We start from the raw sequence: 6,135 nt of genomic DNA on the forward strand, positions 1-6,135 counted from the left end.
TCCAACCACCTTTGTCCTAATTTATTGAGGGCTTTAAAAGTAGAAAATAAAACTTTGAACTCAACTCATCCAAAGCTTTACGATTCAGGTGTGCTACTTGCCTTCAGGGGCACCAAAGAGCACTGACGTTAAGGTGACAAAAAAATTCTGTGAGCCGCCGAACAGAGGAGCGTGTCCAGACCTGACCCAGCTGGTTCTCGTACCATATTAATTTGGCAGCAGGAGCTGAACCAGCTCTGAGCGCGTCCTTTTCTGATGGATAGGATTTCCCCGGCGTCCAGCTCTGAATCCTGCTCCTCTCCAGCCTTCCAGAGTCTGGAAAAAAGGGACCCCGTGGAGAAGGGAGCAGAAAGAAGAGGGAGAGAGCAGGAGGAAATGAAAACGGCTTGTGAGAAACGGTGGGAGAGAAAAATAGCAGCAGAAGGGTGAAGTCATTTGTAAGTGACAGAGTCCTGCAACTGGGAGCTTAAACAGCTAGTCTGTAGGACTTTATACGAATAGCTAAGCCCTTTTTCCTTATCCTACTAGGCAGATATTAATAGCAACCCTGTTCCGATGCGTGAGGACGCAGTGAGTTCATTTTCGTGGAAGTGCCTAGGATGGCGCCTTGTCATAGAAGGTGATGAATTTAATCCTGAAACTAAGGTTCAACAGAAAGCCATTTGGTGGCATTTCACGTTAGATGTAGCCGTTTCAGTGACAGAGAAAGGCAGGCCCAAAAGGAAGGAGCAATTTTGGGCCTAGCCAAAGGTGAGGCGGACTTCTCTCCCTCTCCCTTGCGAAGTCTCGAAGCTTCCACTCTTTTCCAGAGGCCGACCTCTCCCATCTCCCTAGGGAGGGCCTGGAGCAAGGGCTGCCTCGGGATTTTTTCCCCCGCTGGATTCGCATCTAGGCATTTTCCTTGCGAAGGAGGGGCATCTCTTAGCAATTCCTATCGACTGTGTGTGTGTGTGTGTGTGTGTGTGTGTGTGTGTGTCTGTTGGGGGTTAGGGCAGGGATAATTCGGAAATTACCTATGCTCCTTAGAGGTCCTTATTAGCAATGCAGAAATGGTGAGCGCACTTGCCTGCAGGCCCTCGGACGTGCCAGGCAGATGCTGGGTGTTCCCACAGACTCAGCCCGAGCATCGCCTGGCCCTCCTCCGCGATATCCTTGGGTAAGTTGACCGAAAAACCGGTTCCACTCCTCCCAGCACGTCCTCTGGCCGGGAGAGCGGCGATGGGGCGGAGGGCTGAGGTGCAGCCACAGGGACCGGCCTTCCCAGGCTCAGGGCCCCGCCCCGCCCCGCCTCCCCTCGCAGACCGGCTCCTGTCCGGAGGAAGCATCTAGAACGCAGGACGGCGTCTCCCCAAGGGTGTGTGGTGTGTAAACAAAATTGTTGTCAATCAAGTCGCATCTGTGAGTTTCAGGAACCCACAGTGGATTCTTTGGTAAAAGGAAAATCTTTTTACTAGGAGCCTGCTCAGCCCCTCCTTTTATATCCTTATTAATTTCTGGGTTTTGTAACCTTTTCCAGCGTCAGTCTGCGTTTCTCCTTCAATGCTCCTCTTTGATGATCCTTTCCGCCCTTGTAACCCTACGTTTCTCACACGCTGGAGCTGCTGAGGTCATGTGGCCAGGAGGTCGAATTTCCCAGTTTTTAAAACAAGAGTTTTTAACCCAAAGATGGTGGTGGATGGGTAACAGAAAAGAAGAGAACTTCCCCAGACTCTCCAGCATTCAAGACAGAATGTGGGTCTCTCCAAATCACCTGCCTTTGATTCTGGCTGAGCTGGGACCTCACCCGCGGGTTAGCCGCTTGGGACAGGGCCCCCCATATTTCTCCTGGAGGAGACAGCTGTATTTCACCAGGCATGAAGTGATTTATGTGCACAATTTAAATAGTATTTTGGAGCTCTGAGGAATGCAAAATGCAGCATGACTTGAAGGTACGATATACTTAGGGGAAAATATGGAATGCGCTGAATGTTTTCTTTTCTTTCTTTTAAAGCTAGTTGAAATCTGTTTCACTGACGAAACTGTTTAACCATGTACAAATGTGTAATTCTGTCTCCTGACAAAATCGGCAGGATTGGGATGATGGGCCTCGTCAAGGTTGGAAGCATAGCTTAGTCACCCTGGGGCTGCCCTAAGCCTTAGATTTAGAATATGCTGGAAAAATAAAATGACGACTACTTTTTACAGATTCAATACCTGTCTTTTAAGTATGTATATTTTAGGACGAGGGGGCATATGTTTTCATTTTTCCACCAGTGGTCATAGTTTGGATTTTAAACAAAATTAGGTAGTAATAAGAATAATCATCAAATTTGCTTACTAAAAATCATTTCTGGGGCCAGCCGGGTTGCGTAGTGGTTAAGTTCATGGGCTCCACTTCGTTGGCCCAGAGTTTTGCTGGTTCGGATCCTGGGCGCAAACCTAGCACCACTCATCAAACCATGCTGAGGTGGTGTCTTGCATAAAATAGAGGAAGATTGACAAAGATGTTAGCTCAGGGACGATCTTACACACACACACACACACACACACACACACACAAGAATCATTTCTGTTTTTGCAGAAATTAAATATTCGGGTGTGGAAATCTTGTTTTTGCCAAAAGTAAGGATGTAAAAATATTTTAAAAGTTTGTTCATGATTGCACCTTCAATTAATTACATTTCTAGAGATACGCTTACTTTTGAGTTTTTATTACACTATATGAGTACTGTGGTATTGTGAAACACTTCAGGCATACAAAAAACCCACAGAGGATTGTGCAACAAACATCTGTACTCTAGTACTCAGTCCAAGAGATAAAGCATTACAGGTGTACGTGACAGCCCTCCACCGCCCCAGCTGCCCCCCTTCCTAATCTCATTTCTCTTCCTCACATTCACAGCCAATCTTTACCCTGCATTTGTGTTTATCATTCCCGTGTGTTAAAAATATTTTTTCCATTTATGTATATACACGTAAACAATACATTATATAGTTTTCTTTTTCGTTTTTTTTGGGGGGGAAGATGTGCCCTGAGCTAACATGTGTTGCCAGTCTTTCTCTTATTTTTTTCTCCCCAGAGCCCCAGTGCATGGTTGTATATCCTAGTTGTAAGTCCTTCTAGATCTCTGTGGGAGCCACTGCCACAGCATGGCCACTGACAGACGGGTGGTGTGGTTCCGCACCCTGGAACTGAACCCGGGCTGCTGAAGTGGTGAGAGCACCAAACTTTAACCACTAGGCCTTCAGGGCTGGCTCTATTTTGCATGTTTTTAATCTTGACGTAGACAGTGTCATAGCGTACCTCCATTTCTGCACTTTTCAGGTATATCACGCCATGTTGTATTTTTGTGATGTACTCCCCTTGATTACAGTAGCTCTGCTTCCTTCCTGTTAACTGCAGCCTGGACATCCACTGTGTAGACATCCATGCTTCTGTGATGGATGTAAGCTGTTGCTACTCCTTCTCTATTATAAACACTGTTGCAAGGACCTCTCTTGTGTGTGTCTTTGTGCACATGTGAAGACTTTCACCCAGGAGTGGAAATGTTTCAGGATTGTAAATACTGTATACAATCTGTGACTTTATTAGATGCTACTTAATTGCTCTCCAGAGTGACCAGGTTTACATTTTCGCTGTAGAAATATAAGAAAATACAGATTACAGATGAGAAAAGACAGAAAAGGAAAAATCCTTCCCCATTTCTCTATCCAAAGAAACCCACTTTCGGGCCGGGCCTGTGGCCAGGTGGTTAAGTTTGTGCGCTCTGCTTTGTCAACCTTGGATTTCGCTGGTTCGGATCCTGGGCGTGGACCTAGCACTGCTCATCAGGCCATGCTGAGACAGTGGCCCACATAGCACAGCTAGAAGGACCCACAACCAGAATATAGAACTATGTACTAGGGGGCTTTGGGAGAAGAAGAAAAAGAAAAAGAAAGAAAAAAAAAAGAAGATTGGCAACTGATGTGCCAATCTTTAAAAAAAAAAGAAACCCATTTTTAACTTAAAAAATTTTTATTTGGTTTATTGATTTTCCAGGGTTATTCTTCTGTGATATATATGTGTCTAAGTACATGTTTATCATATATGTACACATATAAATACATATATCTTACGTGGATATATATACACACACACAAATATATATGTATGTATATATATTTATATTTAAAGTTTGGGAATCCTATATTTAAAATTTAACATTGTATAGTGTGCATTTTCACCATGTCACTAATATTTGTTTAGAACATGATTTTAGTGGCTGCAAATTAGTTCATTGTAGGAATATTTCTTTGGTTTATATAAACTGTTCACCTGTTAAACATTTAGATTATTAGTAATTTCTTGCTCTTACAAAAAGTGCTGTGACGAAGTACAAAATGGTTGTAAATCAAAACACATTTTGATTTATTGTCTTCCTAGCAGTTTTAGTGGCTTAACCATCCTCTTGTTGCTGGAGCAGCTAAAATGTTTAAGGATAAAATAAAGGCCCTTTCATTTAATTTTTTTGATACTCTTCGTGTTAATGCATCTTGTTCCTTTCTCTGGCTGTATGGCAGTGTAGTGCAGAATCTAACACAGCTGAGGGATCCATTCTCCAGTAGGTGGGCATTCGGCTTGTCTCAAGTGTTTGCTATTCCAGAGCTGCTGGGTGTGTGTCTGCTGATCACGGGGTGAGTGTCCTCTTCCAGCAGCAACCAGCACCACCAGCCAGTTCTGTGGCTGAACAAGCTACTTCACCTTTCCGTGTCTCAACTTACAACAACTGCAAAATGGAGCCAACAGAGGTCATAACTAACATTTATTGAAAGCTTATGACAAAGCAGCGACTGCTTGGAATACTTTCCGTGAATTACCTCATCCACCGCTCACATCTCTATAAATTACTCCCATTTCACAGATAATTAAACTGAGGGAGAGAGAGCTTAAATAAATTACCCAGATTACAATCAATAAGTGGCAGAGCCACAATTCAAACTTTTGGAATCTGCCCCAGAGCCTGGCCCCGACTTTTTAAAAGATATTTTTCCATATTGACTTTTTATGTTGCCCTCTCTCTCCATACTTTTTTGCTGAACCATTTTGAAGCTGTAGACAGCTTGACATTTCACTCCTAAATACTTCAGAATTATACACGTGAGAAAATTAACACTAATTTTCTATCACCAAACGTACAGTCCTTTATACATAAAGAAAGTGCTTAGGAATAGGCTAGCTGGGTTGTAGGGTATGCGCACCAACTTTACTAAATACAAATTGTTTTTCAACATCTTTACCCATTTAGACACCTCCCCCCCCACCCATTCGGATGAGAGTTTCCGCAGTTTTACATCCTCATCAACACTTGGTATTGTCAGACTACAAATTTTTGCTAATTTGATGGGGTGTGAAATGGTGTCTCATGGTGGTTTTAATTTGCATCTTCCTGATTATTTATGAGACCGTTCTTTTTTTCCCCTCTTATGTAAAATGCCCTTACGTTTCTTTTACCCATTTAAAAAACTGGTTTGTTTGTCTTAAAAGTTTTTCTTTTTAAGATGGAAACTGGCATGCCAAATTCTCATTATAACCTCTAGTTACTCAGTGGCACAGCCTCACAAATAAACAGTCCACGGAGAATGAAACAGAAAAGATAGGAATGGATTCCTAAACGTGATTACTTAGAAATTTGGATTTCGAAGGTAGAAATGAAGCTTCATGCTGAATTGCCAAATATACCAGGACTTAGAAAATTTCCCAGGATAAGTAACAGAAATAGCAGCAGTGCTATATTTAAGCGAGAGAGATGAGTTGAATTCAGTGTCCTATTTCCCACCTGTCCTATTTCCAGGCGTTGAAATCTAAGTTCTGGGGGTGGTTGTGGGCGGGAGCTCGAAGTGCTGCCTCTGCTTTGTACCTGCCCTTTAGACAGTGAGTGGACTTCAGTCATTAGTGCTCCAACTCACTCCATTTTCACCAGTAGTAAGCATGGAAAATCAATAGCAAGATCGTTTAATAATGCTCCGAAGACTCGAAAAGAGCCTGTTAAGAGAGGTTTAAACCAAAATAAAGGAACTTCAGAGTAGGATGTTCCTGTGTTTGTTGTTCTTTTCCTTTGCCTTACAGAGAGCTGTTTGTAGCCATACTTACTCCTGTTGCCAGAATGGAATTCAGCC

General features: G+C 43.0%; 2 long non-coding RNA genes across 2 annotated transcripts; both read left to right on the forward strand.

Moving 5' to 3' along the window:
- The first annotated feature begins 257 nt into the window (after window positions 1–257).
- LOC139080790 (uncharacterized) lies at window positions 258–804 on the forward strand. Its single transcript, XR_011535569.1, has 2 exons — window positions 258–437; window positions 529–804. It is a non-coding gene; the product is annotated as an uncharacterized lncRNA (long non-coding RNA).
- A 491-nt stretch (window positions 805–1,295) lies between these two features.
- LOC139080791 (uncharacterized) lies at window positions 1,296–3,671 on the forward strand. Its single transcript, XR_011535570.1, has 2 exons — window positions 1,296–1,430; window positions 1,517–3,671. It is a non-coding gene; the product is annotated as an uncharacterized lncRNA (long non-coding RNA).
- The last annotated feature ends 2,464 nt before the right edge of the window (window positions 3,672–6,135 follow it).

The sequence above is a fragment of the Equus przewalskii genome, chromosome 32 (genome assembly GCF_037783145.1).
Source record: "Equus przewalskii isolate Varuska chromosome 32, EquPr2, whole genome shotgun sequence".
NCBI lineage: Eukaryota > Metazoa > Chordata > Mammalia > Perissodactyla > Equidae > Equus > Equus przewalskii.